Raw genomic sequence first — 19552 nt, 5'->3', positions numbered from 1 at the left:
TTACGACAGCGGCACAACCGCCGCAGGGCGAAGCAACGACTAAGAACCCGGAGCACAAGATCATTCACACACACACACACACACACACACACACAGACACACACACACACACACACAAGGGGGGCTTCAGGGGACAACACTACAGGCTTATTGTGATCATCTTTGCAATACAATAACTCTATGTTGGTCTGTAATGCACTGCTGCTTCCTGTGATCACTGCAGTTGGTATAGAATTTCGTGTAAAGTGACTGGGAGTACAAAAGATTTGGCGACGTAAGTGATGGAGCTCTTTCGACGCGGTTTAGAAAAAAAACAAAACACAAAAACGTTTCAGATGTCGTTAATAAGGTGGGAGAAAATGAGGTGTTTTTGGCAAGCACGAAGCTTTGGATGCTTGTATGATCATGTGCTTTAATTTCCTTGGCATTTAAAGCAACACTCACTCATGAATGAGTAAACAAACCAATTTTTCTTTCTTTTTTTCTAAGACAGATGCATATCCAAAGTCGTTTGTAAATCAACTGATTATGAGGTTACCCAGCACATAATCTATCATGTATTCAAGGGATGCAAACCAGATGTTCTAGATACAAGTTAGTTTCACACTCCAACTAATATTAGAAAACACTGTGACTTTAAAACAGGTGTAAAATGAGTATTATTCTATATCTAATCAGAATATAGCTCTGTCTATATATATAAATATATATTTTCTTTCTTTCGTACTATTCGCCATTTCCCGCGATAGCGAGGTAGCGTTAAGAACAGAGGACTGGGCCTTTGAGGGAATATCCTCGCCTGGCCCCCTTCTCTGTTCCTTCTTTTGGAAAATTGAAAAAAACGAGAGGGGAGGATTTCCAGCCACCCGCTCCCTCCCTTTTAGTCGCCTTCTACGACACGCAGGGAATACGTGGGAAGCATTCTTTCTCCCCTATCCCCAGGGATAAATATATATATAATATATATATATATATATATATAGATAATATTGTTATATGAATTAGGTTATGCGAGTATTATTTATGTTTTATAATATATATATATATATATATATATATATATATATATATATATATATATATATATATACTCCCTATCTATAAACTATATGTCTGCCTAAGTAACGTTGTGTCTAAACTACCATTCTACAACATATCTCCTTGTCAATCACTCTATCTGATTACCATCCACTCTTTATAACGTCTTCCACAGTCAGACCAGATCTGTCGACACAAGGCCCTCCCGCCCGGACGGCGGCCGTCCGCTCAGAGATGCGACACACACACACACACACGCACACACACACACACACACACTCACCGTACCCAGGAAGTGGTCACTGTCGTGCACGCTACTGCTCTTTAAGACGAAAGTATTACTGGGTCTAAGATGATGGCGTTCCGCGCACTCACACACACCCACACACATACATAGACTCTACGTCTCTCTCTCTCTCTCTCTCTCTCTCTCTCTCTCTCTCTCTCTCTCTCTCTCTCTCTCTCTCTCTCTCTCTCTCATCTCCATCGTCTCCGCCACACCTGCCGCCGCCAAGACCACCACAAAAGAGCAAGGACCCGTCTACACAGGTTTCCCGGTACACTTTTCAAGCAACATCTCCTTGAATTACCCACCGACCATACCTCAGAGGCCCGTTTTTTTTTTTGTTTTTTTTTAACGCGCCCTCTGGCGCACACTAGAACGTGTGCCCTACACTCACAGCCACCACTCCCAACACACGCGATGCTGTTCGACGCACATCGAAAATCAGAAGAGCCAGGGATGTACGAACGCTTTACAGTTACGAACATGGCGTGGATCCTTCCACGCCATGTTGACCTTAGTCTTATACACGATTTTATCATTGACATCTCGTCCCATTAGTCGCCTGTTGGCTCTTTCCAGGGAGTGGACTCCCCCCCTCCTCTCGTCCTACGTCCATTACAGGCAAGCAAGATGATCGCCACCAAATATGGAATGAGACCACAGGATCGTCCCAGACACTGGCGCTAATCCTCCAGTGTAGTGAGAGGGAGAGGGAGAGAGAGAGAGAGAGAGAGAGAGAGAGAGAGAGAGAGAGAGAGAGAGAGAGAGAGAGAGAGAGAGAGAGAGAGAGAGAGAGAGAGAGAGAAGGGCTTCCTGAATGTTTACATCTGTCTCTCTCTCTCTACACGCAGAAGCCTCTACACTTTAGGGTGTACGTTAAAGCCGTTGTCTGGTCCATAATAGTTACTAAGGAGGCCTGGCCGGGCCAGACAGTGTCAGGAAAAGTGTACATAACGGGCAGGTCAGCTTCAGCGTCCCACTCATCGTCTCTCAGATGTGAGGTGAGCACCCCACGCGACACACTCTCCCAGACAAACACCGACAGCACCAAAGCTTGACAAAAAGTAAACAGTCATGTGACATAAGCACTCGCTCACACACACACACACACACACACACACACACACACCCTTGGGTAAAACCACTCTCTTGCTGGGTTTCGGAACTTGATCTTCTCCAACATTCGGCTGTGTTCCCACATGCAAAAGGAAACAGACATCCTTTATCATACAGAAATACGTAGTAATATCCAACAGTCGGGAGAGAGAGAGAGAGAGAGAGAGAGAGAGAGAGAGAGAGAGAGAGAGAGAGAGAGAGAGAGAGAGAGAGACAGACAGAGAGAGAGAGAGAGAGAGAGAGAGAGAGAGAGAGAGAGAGAGAGAGAGAGAGAGAGAGAGAGAGAGAGAAAAAAAAATATAAGGGCAGTATGTTTACTATTACCGTATTTGAACACCTACGACGACGGTCATGACCTGAGCTCGGAGGGAACCAGCGACCTGTAATCGAACAGAGCAAATGTTCCTCAGGGCAGCCAAACGTCCCTTTTAAGGAGTGATTGGTTCGCTGGTTAGGAATCTAAATGAAGACTAACAACAGGAGGGATTAGCGACGTGGTCCGAAGACAATGTGAGCTGGAAAGGCATTCCACAGAGGTGCCAACACAGGAAGACAAGTATGAGGGAGAGAAAGATACGTACGTAATCAAGTTAGGATTAGGGTAGAGAGGAGAGGCGCTTTCTCGGATGAAAAGAGCACGATATACACACACTTCCAAAACAAGACCAAAGAGTTACAGGACAAAAAAAAAAAAAAATTATGGTCACTGTTGCGAAACACAAGAGAGCAAAGAATAACACCAGCGCTACCAAGGGCCGAAGCCACGACAAAGGCAGGCACCACGAGGAAAAATAGAAGGGCAACATGACAAAAATAAATGGTCGAGGGCTTCAAAATTGGGCAAGAAACGAGGAGCGGGGGGAAGAAAAAACACTCTCTTACAGGTTGGTGTCGGCACAAGCACCACCATCTTTAAACGATCTTAACCCTTTCAATCCCCTACAGGAGGCCTCCCTCACTCTTCCATATCCCACACACCGGCAGGGAACAAAACACTGTCGAAGGCATGATCCCACAGATGAGGCACCGAGTGAAAGCACTGTGTACATGCGAACAGCAGATCATAAAATGACACTCTACACCAAACCTGGGGCCAACTGACTGAACGATGGAGAACCATCACTTTGTGAGGGGAACCACTGTTGCGTGGCGGTACGGTACGACCCTTGAGCATGAAGGGACGACCCTTGAGCATGAAGGGACGACCCTTGAGCATGAAGGAACGACCCTTGAGCAAGAAGGTACACGATCCTTGAGCATGAAGGGACGACCCTTGAGCATGAAGGTGCGATCCTTGAGCATGAAGGGACGACCCTTGAGCATGAAAGTACGATCCTTGAGCATGAAGGTACGACCCTTGAGCATGAAGGTACGACCGACCCTTGAGTAAGAAGGTACGACCCTTGAGCATGAAGGTACGACCCTTGAGCATGAAGGGACGACCTTGAGCATGAAGGTACGACCCTTGAGCATGAAAGTACGATCCTTGAGCATGAAGGTACGACCCTTGAGCATGAAGGTACGACCGACCCTTGAGTAAGAAGGTACGACCCTTGAGCATGAAGGTACGACCCTTGAGCATGAAGGGACGACCTTGAGCATGAAGGTACGACCCTTGAGCATGAAGGGACGACCCTTGAGCATGAAGGTACGACCCTTGAGCATGAAGGGACGACCTTGAGCATGAAGGTACGACCCTTGAGCATGAAGGGACGACCCTTGAGCATGAAGGTACGCCCTCAAGCATGAAAGTTCGACCCTTGAGCATGAAAGTACGGCCCTTGAGCTTTAAGGCACGACCCTTGAGCATGAAGGGACGACCCTTGAGCATGAAGGTACGACCCTCGAGCATGAAGGTACGACCCTTGAGCATGACAGTACGAATGCTGAGCATGAGAATACGACCCTTGGGTATGATGGCCACCGTGATTGACTTGACCCTTTAAAGGTCGTCCAATGGGCCACGGCCCCAGTGCGCTAAAAGGCAGCGGCACCGTCGCGTACTCAAGGGTCGCTCCGTCGTGCACAAGGGGAAGAAGAGGTCGTGGGTGGAAGTGTGGCAGTGTAGCTGGTTGTGAGCGACGATTATCAACAGATCTTGACAGCAATGTAGATCCCTGTGGCACGGCGGTGAGACGTGGTTCACCAACCGACCACTGGTGGCAGAGGCAGTTGGCAATGCGCGAGCGAGATGATCGGACGCCTCCGGAGGGAACAGTGATCGTGTGCCTACATTCAAAGGTCCCTCGTCATACCTGCTGTGCCAGAGATAAAAACACGTCAGCGGGTGACAACAAACCCCTAAAAAAAAAAAGAAAAAAAAAGAAAAAAAAAAAGGGTAGACAGATCTCACGAGGCCACACTGGGAGTAATAAAGTAATGCGTTTATTTTATGTGCCACGAACAAGTGGCCACCTGAACGAAAAAAAAAAAAAAACAATAAATGTCGATAAGAAGTGGGACGTCTTGGCTGGATGGCCGCTAGGGGGGGATCGCAAGCACTGGGTAAAACCCACTCACACCAGAGAGGCACCTCATCAGTCACCAGGAGTTTGAGGCTGAATGTCAAGGGTAGAGATACTGGGTCACGTGATGATGACGTCTGAGAGGGAGGGAGGGAAGGTGTGTGTGCGCATGCTCGCCCCACACATACTGAACCAAGGAAGTGAAAATGGATCATAAATATTTCCCGATTTTTATGATAATTTTTCTCTCAAGGAGACTGGGTTTTTTTTCCCCCTCTTTTCTTGTCGAAATGTCAAGTCTATGGACGTCTAAAACCTTCACCATTTTCAAGGAACAATCCCCAAAAATGCATGGCGACATGAGCCCCTCAGACTGTGTTATCTCACATGGCTGCGGTTATACTGAGCAGTGAGGGACAGAGTGAATTCTTCCCACAAACATTTTCATTAATAAACAAAGATAAAAAAAAAAAAGGAGAGATGCATTTGGTTAGATACTTTTTTTTTTTTTTATGTCACAGCGAGTGACGTGCCACATGAAAAACAAGTCCAAATGAAGGCCATCTTGGCCCGAGAGAAAAAAAAAAAAAGAATAAGAGAAAAATAATGAAGAAATTCACCAGGGTTCGCTGGTGTTTCCAGACCTGACTCTGAAAGAATGAAAGGTTGCTGGAAGACGGGAGGACGTAAGAGGAAGGAGAATTCCACACCTTCACCGTGGATGATGCAGGAGGCATCGTAACAGTCAATCCTCGTGTAGTGGGTCTCCATAAGGAAACTATGGGAAGCAGGAGCCAGATACGTGCCTCGGATCCAAGCCTTGGCAGCAGGGGACACAGAACAGACAAGCTCACAAGAACAGCGGCGAAAATAATACTTTTAGAGCAGGGAAAGAGGACAACAACACTGCGGTGTACAGAAAGGGGTGTTCGCGGGGAAAGAGAGGTGATGGCTAGGAGAATTTATGAGACGGAAGGATTTTGACTTTCGCTGACGGAAAGACGAAAAAAAAAAAACCCATCCAGAGTGCATGAGCAGAACTCCATACTAGGACGAATGAAACCCCTGCAGATATGAAACAGCTGATCAGAGGCAAAACATAATGACGGTGCCCATACAGCAGCCACAACTTCTGGGAAGGAGACTGTGACGTTTTTATTTTACCGTGATCGACACGGCACACGCAAAGATATGTCCCAGTCAAAGGTACGGGGTTTCCAGGACAGAGCGGAGGCTACAAACACACACACACACACACACACACACACACACACACACACACACACACACACACACACACACACACACACACACACACTGGATATGGCAGCTTTTGGAAATATGGAAGCTGAAGTGAATCACAGGGAAGGGGAGGGGAGGTTAAATGCCCTGGGTGCATTTCAGAGCGTGCGGAAGGTCAGGTCACTTTCAATGGGGCAAAGATGGATATTTTCGATGGTATTGCAGTCCCGACGGTCATGTATGAATACGAGTCTTGAGCCACGAATGCAAAAGACCTGAAGAGTGTGGACGTGTTAGAAATGCCCGAGGACGATATGTGAGGAGAGGAAGTGTTGATGGCGCGAGGGATGACAGTGTAGAGTGTGGTGTGGCGCTACGCGGAGTATATGACTGAGGGAGCTGAACAGAGTGAGATAAAATGGACATATGGAGGGAATGGACGAAGTGAGACTGACTTAAGAGGATATGTGTCAGAAATACGTGGAGGGGAGCAAGGAAGAGGGCAAGACTGAGTGAGGAGATGGAGGGATGGAATGAGAAGTGGCTGTGAGTAATCGGGGCCTGAACATTCAAGAGGGTGAGAGGCATGCATGGGGATGGAGAGAATTGAGAGCTATGGGGTATACGAGGCCTGACTTGGGATGGTGTGCTCTGTTCTCGGTGCATTACACACGACAGGTAGAGAACAGATGTGTGTAAACTAGGCCTTTGTTCGTCTGACGCTACCTTGCTAAAGCAGCAAAGTACTGTACTTATATATATATATATATATATATATATATATATATATATATATATATATATATATATATATATATATATATGAATGACAGGAGGACCTCGACGTGATGGGGGCGTACCCAGGCAGGGTTAGATCATGAGAGGACCCCACTGGGTGATGGCAGGGCGGCACCCGTGTCGCCAGCTCCTGCCCCGCCCTGCCAGACCGGGAGGGATGGAGGGAGGGAGAAGGAGAGAGGGAGGGAGAGGAAGTACAGCAAGAGGTGGGAGGAAAAATGGAAGGAAGGGGTCAGTGGGCGTGGGTAAAGGACCAGTTGGCGTGGAAGGATATCACGTTATCATACCCAAGGGTCATACTGTCGTGTTCAAGGGTCGTACCGTCGTGCTCAAGGGTCGTACCGTCGTGCTCAAGGGTCGTACCGTCGTGTTCAAGGGTCGTACCGTCGTGCTCAAGGGTCGTACTGTCGTGCTCAAGGGTCGTACCGTCGTGTTCAAGGGTCGTACCGTCGTGCTCAAGGGTCGTACTGTCGTGCTCAAGGGTCGTACTGTCGTGCTCAAGGGTCGTACCGTCGTGCTCAAGGGTCGTACTGTCGTGCTCAAGCGTCGTACCGTCGTGCTCAAGGGTCGTACCGTCGTGCTCAAGGGTCGTACCGTCGAATTCAATTGACTAAGAGAATGATGTTACTTCTGTTATGACTCTGTCTTGTCCCGAACAACGAACGTTCATCTTTCGATTGAAAGAGGAACCAAAGAACTCAAAATGTGGTCTATGAAGAAGCTAAACATCCACATATTCGGATGAGCCATCGTACTGGCACAATCATTTGAGGGAAAATAAGCAAGCAACAATCAGCAATAGAACAAAAAGGAACAATCAGGAATGGAACGAGAGGGAACAATCAGGAATGGAACAAGAAGGAACAATTAGGAATGGACCAACAAGGAACAATTAGGAATGGAACAAGAAGGAACAATCAGGAACGGAACAAGAGGCAACAATGGTAAACCAGGCAGAGTTTACGTACTCTGCGTACAACAGTCTATAAGGTCCGGTTGAGTAATATCCGGTCAAAACCCTAAATTTCTTACAATCGGATCCGACTATGTATAGACGAGCATGAGCGAGGTTTGCTTGAAATGTTTTGTGTGAGAGAGATTGAAGACTTTCGTCGAACTGAAATATCGGTATTCCCCACATGATTCACACTAAATATATATATATATATATATATACAGTTCTGGACAAACGAGTTCCGGCCACCAATCCGGATATCAGACATGATTCGACGCCTTTTGGACAGCCTTGCTATTACGATCAGGTGCCAATGTGGCATCCGAATGACTTCTTTCTCAGATTTTAAAAATTTCTTTTTTTTTTCTCTCTATTTTCTAACAATAGGCGAGGCGGCCCAGAGTGTGTCAACTGTGAAAGTCACTACAATTCATGACAAATACTGGAGGGGGATTAAAATGCTACCTGAACAAGAACAAGGATTTTGTTAACAAAAAAACAAAAAACACGTAATTTTTTTCTTTTTTTGGTCGTACGTCATTGTCTTCAAGCTGAGGATGGAGGATGGAGGAGGAGGAGGACGGAGGAGAAGGATGGAGGAGGAGGAGGAGGAGGAGGAAGAGAAGAAGAAGGAGGAGGAGGAGGAGGAGGAGAAAAAGCATGACGTGGTTCAAAGTATCGTTTCCCAAGTCTTAGATGCAGCGTTATCATTTCCTCATGATGAAAACCGAACGTTACTTTGTTAGTGACACCAGTGACCACCGCTGACTGCCTGACTCAATCGGTATTTCGTCACAGATTAATATTTTTTCCCCCTTACCAATCCTGTAGCCTCCGTTAACAGTTGTGGCCATGTGGCACTGGTAACGGGAAACTCCGTCCGTTGCGAGACCCTTCAACGGGTAGGTTTCGAAGGCCAAGACAACGGAGGAGCAGACGGAACCCACTACGCCCCTCGCTGTTCTCGAAGAACAGTGTTAATGAAGAAGAGAAATTCTGGAGCTGTTTCTAACGTCTTTTCCTTCCTTCCCGATCGTAGACATTACCTCGCGTTACGGTAGAACGTCCGGGGATATCGTCTTCGTACGTCTTATTGCACGAGATTTCCAGCCAGTCTCACTCTTCACAAATTCTTCTGCTCTGTACATTCCCCACGGCAGGCGCAGACACAGACACGTAATCGCTGACAAAGAGAAAGATACAGACGAGATAGATAGATAGAGAGAGAGAGAGAGAGAGAGAGAGAGAGAGAGAGAGAGAGAGAGAGAGAGAGAGAGAGAGAGAGAGAGAGAGAGAGAGAGAGAGAGAGATCCTCTGCCAAGAAACCTGGCCTTCATACATGTAAAGCAAGTCAATTACTGACGAGCCTCATCGACATGGGCAAGAAGACGACGTTCAGGAAGATACGGACGACGTAATGCTCGATCCAAGGCTGGGATATGTCCCAAGAGAACCAGGCCACCTCCTCACTTCAGGAAGCACACACACACACACACACACACACACACACACACACACACCTGCCTGTGTTAAGGCTCCAACGGAGGTGTTGCCCTGAGGTGAGTGAAGTGATGCAAGAGGGGAGGGAGGAGAGAGTAGTCGTCCTCCTCCTCTCCCTCTACCTACAATGTTTGGAAATAATGATACAGGGGAAGACATGAAGAAGTCCCTCTAACTTCCTGATACAGAAGAAGACATGGGAGAGGTCTCTAACTTCCTGATACAGGAGAAGACATGGGAGAGAGGTCTCTAACTTCCTGATACAGAAGACATGAGTGAAGTCTCTCGAACTTCCTGATACAGAAGAAGACATGGGAGAGGTCTCTAACTTCCTGATACAGGAGAAGACATGAGTGAAGTCTCTCGAACTTCCTGATGCAGAGGAAGACATGGGAGACATGAGAGAAGTCACTCTAACTTCGTTATACTGAGGAAGACATAACAGTAGTCTCTCTAACTTCCTGATACAAAGAAATACATGAGAAAAAGTCTCTCTAACTTCGTAGTCAGCCATGGCCGTGTTAACTGTTTCTCTAATGGTTGGAGAACACAAAGCTTATCCACTTCCTCCAACGCTCCTTTACCATTTTTTCTCCTCTTCTCTATTTTACATTTTAGACCCTTCCTATATTTCATCTAAGCCCTGACCTCGAGGAGACACTTTTGCCCATGACCGTAGCTTGCGACACTGAAAAAAAGATAGAAAAAAAAAAAAGGGTGGGGAGGGCTTGCCTCCATAACCTCCATGTTGAAGTACATAGATCAAAAGAAAGATGAATTTTCAACACAAACGTCAAACCTGCGATTATATTTCTGTTCATTAAACATTTTTTTCGCATCCTCCCGAGGCCACCAACACTGGGGCTTCGCGGATCAATCCTACTGTCATCTTCTTACGAGATTTGTCTCTAACACATTTCAATCCAAACGTCTTTGGAAGCCAGTGGGAGGTGAGGACCAGGGTGCACAGTGCATGACAGGGGAAGTGTTAGAGGACATGTGCCAACCCGCCAGGCAGAGAGGAAGTGAAAGTGGTCAGCATTAAAATAAAAAACGTTAACAGTACAGCGTAAGGTGGTGGAGGAAGAACACTCTCCTCATGTTCAACAAAAAAAAAGAAAAAAAAAATATGTGTTACCGTATATGTACACCCGCTTCCGTGGTGTAGTGGTGAGCATCGCTGACCATGAATCGAGCACGCATGGGCCCACCTGAGCTCGAACGCTAGGCGCAGTCAAGTCATATCTAAGTCAACTGTAGGTCTGGTTGATAAATGGGTACCTGGCTTTGGCTAGGGTGTGTGTGTGTGTGTGTGTGTGTGTGCACAAAGAAGTTAAGAGACGAGGCAAGACGAGTATACAACTCTCTCCTTAACACACAAATATTAATCATAAAAAGTAATCACACACACACACACACACACACACACACACACACACACACACACACAGATAAAAATACATACAAACAATAAAAACAGTGACACACAGACATAAAAACAAGTACACACGAACTTACACACTCACAGAGAGAAAGAAATGAGGAAGAAAAAGAAAAAACAAAGAAGAACAAAGGTACACAGCAACACATACCGAAACACACAAACAAAAGCACACACACACAGGATACGGGGAATCCCCAGATCTCGAGCCAGGATACGGGGAATCCCCAGATCTTGAGCCAGGATACGGGAATCCCCAGATCTCGAGCCAGGATACGGGGAATTCCCAAATCTTGAGCCAGGATACGGGGAATCCCCAAATCTCGAGCCGGGATACCGGGAATCCCCAGATCTCGAGTCAGGATACGGGGAATCCCCAGATCTTGAGCCAGGATACGGGGAATCCCCAGATCTTGAGCAAGGATACGGGGAATCCCCAGATCTTGAGCCAGGATACGGGGAATCCCCAGATCTTGAGCCAGGATACGGGGAATCCCCAGATCTCGAGCCAGGATACGGGGAATCCCCAAATCTCGAGCCGGGATACGGGGAATCCCCAGATCTCGAGTCAGGATACGGGGAATCCCCAGATCTTGAGCCAGGATACGGGGAATCCCCAGATCTCGAGTCAGGATACGGGGAATCCCCAAATCTCGAGTCAGGATACGGGGAATCCCCAAATCTTGAGCCAGAATTCCCCGTATCCTGGCTCGAGATCTGGGGATTCCCCGTATCCTTGCTCGAGATCTGGGGATTCCCCGCGTTCTGGCTCAAGATCTGGGGATTCCCCGTATTCTGGCTCGAGATCTGGGGATTCCCCGTATTCTGGCTCGACATCTGGGGATTCCCCGGATCCTGGCACGAGATCTGGGGATTCCCCGCTTCAGAGCATGAGATCTGGGGATTCCCCGCTTCGTAGCACGAAATCGTTTAAAATTTGGGAATTCCCAGTAAACTGGCTCGAGATCTGGGGATTCCCCGTATCCTGGCACGAGATCTGGGGATTCCCCGTATTCTGGCTCGAGATCTGGGGATTCCCCGTATCCTGGCACGAGATCTGGGGATTCCCCGTATCCTGGCACGAGATCTGGGGATTCCCCGCTTCACAGCACGAGATCTGGGGATTCCTCGTTTCGTAGCATGAAATCGTTTAAAATTTGGGAATTCCCCGTAAATTGGCTCGAGATCTGGGGATTCCCCGGGTCCTGGCTCGAGATCTGGGGATTCCCCGTAATCTGGCTCAGAGATCTGGGGATTCCCTATCTGTCAAATTGGGATTCCCCGTACTGGCACGAGATCTGGGGATTCCCCGTAATCTGGCACGAGATCTGGGATTCCCCGTAATTGCTCGAGATCTGGGGATTCCCCGGATCCTGGCACGAGATCTGGGGATTCCCCTATCCTGGCTCAAGATTTGGGGATTCCCCGTATCTGCTCAAGATCTGGGGATTCCCCGTATCCTGGCTCAAGATCTGGGGATTCCCCGTATCTGGCTCGAGATCTGGGGATTCCCCGTATCCTGGCACGAGATCTGGGGATTCCCCGGTTCCTTGGATGAAATACTTTAAAATCTGGGGATTCCCCGTATTCTGGCTCATGATCTGGGGATTCCCCGTATCCTGGCTCGAGATCTGGGGATTCCCCGTATCCTGGCACGAGATCTGGGGATTCCCCGTATTCTGGCTCAAGATCTGGGGATTCCCCGCATTCTGGCTCAAGATCTGGGGATTCCCCGGGTCCTGGCTCGAGATCTGGGGATTCCCCGTATCCTGGCTCGAGATCTGGGGATTCCCCGTATTCTGGCTCAAGATCTGGGGATTCCCCGCATTCTGGCTCAAGATCTGGGGATTCCCCGGGTCCTGGCTCGAGATCTGGGGATTCCCCGTATCCTGGCACGAGATCTGGGGATTCCCCGTATCCTAGCACGAGATCTGGGGATTCCCCGCATTCTGGCTAAAGATCTGGGGATTCCCCGGATCCTGGCACGAGATCTGGGGATTCCCCGTATCCTAGCACGAGATCTGGGGATTCCCCGCATTCTGGCTCAAGATCTGGGGATTCCCCGCATTCTGGCTCAAGATCTGGGGATTCCCCGTATCCTAGCACGAGATCTGGGGATTCCCCAGATCATGAGCCAGAATACGGGGAATCCCCAGATCTCGTGCCAGGACCCGGGGAATCCCCAGATCTCGTGCCAGGACCCGGGGAATCCCCAGATCTCGAGCCAGAATGCGGGGAATCCCCAGATCTTGAGCCAGAATACGGGGAATCCCCAGATCTTGAGCCAGGACCCGGGGAATCCCCAGATCTCGAGCCAGGACCCGGGGAATCCCCAAATCTTGGGCAAGAATGTGGGGAATCCCCAGATCTTGAGCCAGAATACGGGGAATCCCCAGATTTTAAAGTATTTCATCCTAGGGACCGGGGAATCCCCAGATCTCGTGCCAGGATCCGGGGAATCCCCAGATCTCGTGCCAGGATACGGGGAATCCCCAGATCTCGTGCCAGGATACGGGGAATCCCCAGATCTCGAGCCAGGATACGGGGAATCCCCAGATCTCGAGCCAGGACCCGGGGAATCCCCAGATCTTGAGCCAGAATGCGGGGAATCCCCAGATCTTGAGCCAGAATACGGGGAATCCCCAGATCTTTAGCCAGAATGCGGGGAATCCCTAGATCTCGAACCAGGATGCGGGGAATCCCCAGATCTCGAGCAAGGATACGGGGAATCCCCAGATCTCGTGCCAGGATACGGGGAATCCCCAGATCTCGTGCCAGGACCCGGGGAATCCCCAGATCTCGTGCCAGGACCCGGGGAATCCCCAGATCTCGAGCCAGAATGCGGGGAATCCCCAGATCTTGAGCCAGAATACGGGGAATCCCCAGATCTTGAGCCAGGACCCGGGGAATCCCCAGATCTCGAGCCAGGACCCGGGGAATCCCCAAATCTTGGGCAAGAATGTGGGGAATCCCCAGATCTTGAGCCAGAATACGGGGAATCCCCAGATTTTAAAGTATTTCATCCTAGGAACCGGGGAATCCCCAGATCTCGTGCCAGGATCCGGGGAATCCCCAGATCTCGTGCCAGGATACGGGGAATCCCCAGATCTCGTGCCAGGATACGGGGAATCCCCAGATCTCGAGCCAGGATACGGGGAATCCCCAGATCTCGAGCCAGGACCCGGGGAATCCCCAGATCTTGAGCCAGAATGCGGGGAATCCCCAGATCTTGAGCCAGAATACGGGGAATCCCCAGATCTTTAGCCAGAATGCGGGGAATCCCCAGATCTCGTGCTAGGATACGGGGAATCCCCAGATCTCGTGCCAGGATACGGGGAATCCCCAGATCTCGAGCCAGGACCCGGGGAATCCCCAGATCTTGAGCCAGAATGCGGGGAATCCCCAGATCTTGAGCCAGAATACGGGGAATCCCCAGATCTCGAGCCAGGATACGGGGAATCCCCAGATTTTAAAGTATTTCACGCTAGGAACCGGGGAATCCCCAGATCTCGTGCCAGGATCCGGGGAATCCCCAGATCTCGTGCCAGGATACGGGGAATCCCCAGATCTCGAGCCAGGACCCGGGGAATCCCCAGATCTCGTGCCAGGACCCGGGGAATCCCCAGATCTCGAGCCAGGACCCGGGGAATCCCCAGATCTCGAGCCAGGACCCGGGGAATCCCCAGATCTCGAGCCAGGACCCGGGGAATCCCCAGATCTCGTGCCAGGATCCGGGGAATCCCCAGATCATGAGCCAGAATGCGGGGAATCCCCAGATCTCGTGCCAGGATACGGGGAATCCCCAGATCTCGTGCCAGGATCCGGGGAATCCCCAGATCATGAGCCAGAATGCGGGGAATCCCCAGATCTCGTGCCAGGATACGGGGAATCCCCAGATCTCGTGCCAGGATCCGGGGAATCCCCAGATCATGAGCCAGAATGCGGGGAATCCCCAGATCTCCTGCCAGGATACGGGGAATCCCCAGATCTCGTGCCAGGATACGGGGAATCCCCAGATCTCGAGCCAGGACCCGGGGAATCCCCAGATCTTGAGCCAGAATACGGGGAATCCCCAGATTTTAAAGTATTTCACGCTAGGAAGCGGGGAATCCCCAGATCTCGTGCCAGGATCCGGGGAATCCCCAGATCTCGTGCCAGGATACGGGGAATCCCCAGATCTCGAGCCAGGACCCGGGGAATCCCCAGATCTTGAGCAAGAATGCGGGGAATCCCCAGATCTTGAGCCAGAATACGGGGAATCCCCAGATTTTAATGTATTTCACGCTAGGAAGCGGGGAATCCCCAGATCTCGTGCCAGGATCCGGGGAATCCCCAGATCTCGTGCCAGGATACGGGGAATCCCTAGATCTCGAGCCAGGACCCGGGGAATCCCCAGATCTCGTGCCAGGACCCGGGGAATCCCCAGATCTCGAGCCAGGACCCGGGGAATCCCCAGATCTCGAGCCAGGACCCGGGGAATCCCCAGATCTCGAGCCAGGACCCGGGGAATCCCCAGATCTCGTGCCAGGATCCGGGGAATCCCCAGATCATGAGCCAGGATCCGGGGAATCCCCAGATCATGAGCCAGAATGCGGGGAATCCCCAGATCTCGTGCCAGGATACGGGGAATCCCCAGATCTCGTGCCAGGATACGGGGAATCCCCAGATCTTGAGCCAGAATGCGGGGAATCCCCAGATCTCGTGCCAGGATACGGGGAATCCCCAGATCTCGTGCCAGGATCCGGGGAATCCCCAGATCATGAGCCAGAATGCGGGGAATCCCCAGATCTCGTGCCAGGATACGGGGAATCCCCAGATCTCGTGCCAGGATCCGGGGAATCCCCAGATCATGAGCCAGAATGCGGGGAATCCCCAGATCTCGTGCCAGAATGCGGGGAATCCCCAGATCTCGTGCCAGGATACGGGGAATCCCCAGATCTTGAGCCAGAATACGGGGAATCCCCAGATCTTGAGCCAGAATACGGGGAATCCCCAAATTTTAAAGTATTTTATGCTAATAAGCGGGGAATCCCCAGATCTCGTGCCAGGATACGGGGAATCCCCAGATCTCGTGCCAGGATACGGGGAATCCCCAGATCTCGTGCCAGAATACGGGGAATCCCCAGATTTTAAAGTATTTCATCCTAGGAACCGGGGAATCCCCAGATCTCGTGCCAGAATACGGGGAATCCCCAGATTTTGAGCCAGAATACGGGGAATCCCCAGATCTTGAGCCAGAATACGGGGAATCCCCAGATCTTGAGCCAGAATACGGGGAATCGCCAAATTTTAAAGTATTTTATGCTAATAAGCGGGGAATCCCCAGATCTCGTGCCAGGATACGGGGAATCCCCAGATCTCGTGCCAGGATACGGGGAATCCCCAGATCTCGTGCCAGGATACGGGGAATACCCAGATCTTGAGCCAGAATACGGGGAATCCCCAAATTTTAAAGCATTTCATGCTAGGAACCGGGGAATCCCCAGATCTCGTGCCAGGATACGGGGAATATCCAGATCTCGTGCTAGGATACGGGGAATACCCAGATCTCGTGCTAGGATACGGGGAATACCCAGATCTCGAGCTACGATGAAGGGCATACGATGACGCATCAGGCACGTACAATTAGACTCACTGAAAATGCGTAGTGATCAACACATATGTAATTAGTCCCCCCCCCCCCATCCCCGCCCCTCACATACACGGTGTCTATATATATGCATTTAGTTTACGAACACTCATAATGTACGCACGTGTACACACACACATACACAGAAATTCATGTACGCATGCATACGTAAATCCTTGACGAAGACAGAGTAGCACACACACACACACACACACACACAAACACGGCTGCGAACGCACACACCATCACAAAACTGAGGGTCATAACACAGGTTCGACATACATAAGAGGAAAAGGAAATGCCTCCATCCGTGTGATACCACACTACATATGCAACTAACCGCCTCCCACCCCCCTCTCACACCCCCAGTAAAAAAAAAGGGGGGGGGGGTCCAGAGTGACCCTCCACAGAGCCAACAAAAAACTTTAAAGTCCAATCTAACTAGAGAGAGAGAGAGAGAGAGAGAGAGAGAGAGAGAGAGAGAGAGAGAGAGAATAGGTGGTGAAAGCGGAGGGTGGAGGAAGAGGCAGAGAGAGAGGTGGAGAGAGAGAGAGAGAGAGAGAGAGAGAGAGAGAGAGAGAGAGAGAGAGAGAGAGAGAGAGAGAGAGACCCCAATCCAGTTAGGGAGGCGGGAGTTAGTTATAGTTAGTTAGTTAGCCGCCGTGATTGGCTGGTTGTCAGGTGTAACTCAAGCTATTGGCGTGCCGCAGGGTTTTCTCCTGGTCCTGGAACCACTGATCTTCTTGATCCCCGCGGACGACTTGCCAGATCTCCCAACCACAAACGAATATCTCATTTGGGTCTCTTACTGATCAGATAAACAAAACGAGACGTTCTTTTTCGTCTTTAGTTTCTCTTAGACCTATAAACAAAGGACTCAATATATATATGTTCGAGGAAATCTTGGAAAAATTGGATGGAGACAATGACACAGGAAAAGTTACCACTTCATCTGAGGTGGAGGTAAATCTCATATTCCTTTTTCTGTCATCATAACTTCGTGTATTTCCTTGCTCTAAAATCTTACACCCTCCTTTCCACGTTTCCTGTTTAAATGACCCCGGGTCATCGAGCCATCACGGCTCAGCGCTGGGCGACCTTGTCCACACGGGCTTGGCCCCCAGCCTACCCAGCTGCTTAGGTCACTCCCCGCAACACCAACCCTCACAACACACACACACACACACACACACACATAATCTCCCCCGAGATTAAAACATCATGTAAATCGAAGTGCGTCCAGCGTGACACGACAATTACCAAAACATATCTGGAGTAGCAGTGTAGCCACGCGGCCGCAGGGGGAGCGGGTCTCCTTGCTGATGTCTTTTTTTTTCTTTTTGCCAACTTGGAGTTAGAGACCTCAGCAGTGAAGACCAGACTCCCACCAAAAGGTGCCATGGCTGTGTGTGTGTGTGTGTGTGTGTGTGTGTGTGTGTGTGTGTGTGTGTGTATGTGTGCCCTTGCTCCACCTCTGGTACATGGAAATGGAAGTGATTATAAGAGACAAATAAGGAGAGAGAGAGAGAGAGAGAGAGAGAGAGAGAGAGAGAGAGAGAGAGAGAGAGAGAGAGAGAGAGAGAGAGAGAGAGAGAGAGAGAGAGAGAGAGAGAGAGTGCAGACACTCACCTTCCATATCTGTACTTCAGAGACGTCCAAAAGGAGTCCGGAACAGTTCTGAAAGAAAGAAAAAAAAAATGAAATCTCATTATTTCCAGTAAGCTGAAATATTCCTACACCTGCATAAAGATGAGTACAAACTTGATCTTATACAAGCTACGATGCATGATGTATTTTTCGTAGATTTATAGGCGGCACAAAACGTACATACATACAGACACTTAACTGCTCTCACACAGGCATACAGACGTGCACATAAACTGACATGGCTTTCTGTACTGAATGACTCAGCGAGGGTCCGCCCAGAGTCGGTCCCACGCGGGTTCTAATCTAGAGCGTGGTGGTCGGCCTACACCCACCCCAGGTGTTCATCCCTCCCCTGGAGCTAATCTGTAAACCTGGCTTAGGCTGTGTGTGTGTGGGGGGGGGGGGGTATAAGTGCATACATACTGAGGAGTAAACACATGGTACATGCACACAAAGTCAAAAGACGGAACAACACACACACACACACACACACACACACAGATGATATGATCCAGTAAAAACCAGAAACAAAACAGGTCAGATGACGCAGGTCAGGCCATATTAGGTCGTCACCTACCATCACCACCACCGACCAGTCCAGCTGACGACCCACCCACAGCTGACCAATCCAGCTGACGACCCACCTACAGCTGACCAGTCCAGCTGACGATCTACCTACAATCAACCCTGACCAGACCTGCAAATACCTCAGCATCTCTCGTCTTACACACAGCGTCTTGTCCTTCATGTTTACAATAAAATAATTCTTACATGGACTCTGCTGATGTTCAATGAATGGGGAGTCCAGTGTAATATATACAGGCCATCTTCCATGTACGGTGAGTACACTGGAATACCAAAGAAATTACATCTGTTACATTGTACTAAGTCTTTCCACTTATGTGTAAACACACACACACACACACACACACACACACACACACACACACACACACATACACACACACACACACACACATACACACACACACACACACACACACACACACAAATACACCTGCCTAAGACAGGCACCCATTTATCGAACAGCCCCGAGCGAAGGGTTAACGGGTGGGTTAGCTGTGGGCCGACTGCCGCACCCAGGAATCGAACTCATGGCCTGCCCGACCTCAGGACCTGAGCCCCCGCTGACTCATGGTCGGCAGTGATAACCATTACACCATGGAGGTCTGAGTGTGCATGTGTGTGTGCATGTGTGTGTGTGCGTGTGTGTGCCTCCACGCGCGCACGTACGTACACGCGTGGTTGCGGGGGGGAAGAGAGAGAGAGAGAGAGAGAGAGAGAGAGAGAGAGAGAGAGAGAGAGAGAGAGAGAGAGAGAGGCAGATGAGAGTCACACAGACAGCTAACCAGAACTCCAGACAGACAAAAATCAGAGCTTCCATCAGGACCAGGCGTCCCCACCACCTCCTCCC

The 19552-nt window shown here is 49.8% G+C and overlaps 1 protein-coding gene across 1 annotated transcript in view; it reads right to left on the bottom strand.

Moving 5' to 3' along the window:
• Positions 1-19552, bottom strand: part of LOC139751281 (uncharacterized) — a 224838-nt gene that overhangs the window by 61494 nt on the left and 143792 nt on the right. Inside the window, exon 2 of the mRNA XM_071666597.1 lies at positions 18100-18147. The gene's annotated coding sequence lies outside the window, so the exon portion shown is untranslated. The remainder of the gene's footprint in view (positions 1-18099; positions 18148-19552) is intronic.

This window comes from Panulirus ornatus, chromosome 11, assembly GCF_036320965.1.
Source record: "Panulirus ornatus isolate Po-2019 chromosome 11, ASM3632096v1, whole genome shotgun sequence".
Lineage (NCBI taxonomy): Eukaryota > Metazoa > Arthropoda > Malacostraca > Decapoda > Palinuridae > Panulirus > Panulirus ornatus.
This window is presented reverse-complemented; position numbering and strand designations above follow the sequence as displayed.